General features: G+C 63.1%; 1 protein-coding gene across 1 annotated transcript in view; it reads right to left on the bottom strand.

The window, feature by feature from the left end:
- KCNQ4 (potassium voltage-gated channel, KQT-like subfamily, member 4) overlaps positions 1–877 on the bottom strand; it is a gene marked incomplete at its 5' end in the record, with an annotated part of 7235 nt that overhangs the window by 2077 nt on the left and 4281 nt on the right. The window lies entirely within an intron of this gene.

Consider the following 877-nt stretch of genomic DNA (forward strand, 5'->3'; position numbering starts at 1 on the left):
AGGGTGAGCAGAGCAGCCCCCTCCTGCCCTAATGCTGCTCCGCTGGCTTGGCAGGAGAAACACAAGGCATCGTTTATGTAGGACCTACACAAAAACCACCATGTGTGATGTGGGATCACGAGCACAACTCGGGACATGCCAGGAGGCCAAGCAGACAGAGGCGAAGCTGTGGAGGACGCGGAGCAAACCCCACTCCTTCCACACAACAAGCTGCACAAGACCCCAGCGTTCGGGGAGGCTCCTGGATTCTCTGGGCTGGGAGTCCCAGGGCAAGGCTGGGGTACAGGCAGGGCACCGGGCTCCCAGTCCCTCCCCACGCAGGTCACTGGTGAGCTGGTCCCGGGCAGGCAGGTGCTGCTGGGCTCTGCTGGAGGACGGGAAGGCCTGTGTCCTGGGGACAGTCGTGGGATGGGGTTTATCCAAGGGCCTCAGTTTGCTGTGGCTGGTCTCAGCAAGCCCAGCATGGCCAATGGACCAGGCTCATCCAAGCTGTGCAAAGGGGGAAACTGAGGCAGGGTTGGTTGGGGGACAGCAGGGACAGCCAGCTCAGCCCAGGACATGCACAGATTCCCCCAGCCCTGCGGAAGGTTCAGCCTTCAGCCTCTACCCACTCTGCCTCGCCCCCCAGCCCCCCTCCATCTCTCAGGCAGCTGGGACGGGCAGGGCAAGCAGCCGGGACGCAGTACCTCCATCTCCACGTGCCCCACGTCTCCAAGAGCCTCCTCTTACCTCTAAAGATGGGGCTGGAGGGTCAGGGCAGAGACACAGGAGAGAACAAGAGTTAGCCCAGGGCTGGGAGGGAGCGGAGCATCCTTGGTCACAATGTCCCCAACCCCCCGGGCACGGCTGCACCCCAACGAGTGGGCACAGGGCCATG

This window comes from Buceros rhinoceros, unplaced genomic scaffold (genome assembly GCF_000710305.1).
Source record: "Buceros rhinoceros silvestris isolate BGI_N320 unplaced genomic scaffold, ASM71030v1 scaffold37210, whole genome shotgun sequence".
NCBI lineage: Eukaryota > Metazoa > Chordata > Aves > Bucerotiformes > Bucerotidae > Buceros > Buceros rhinoceros.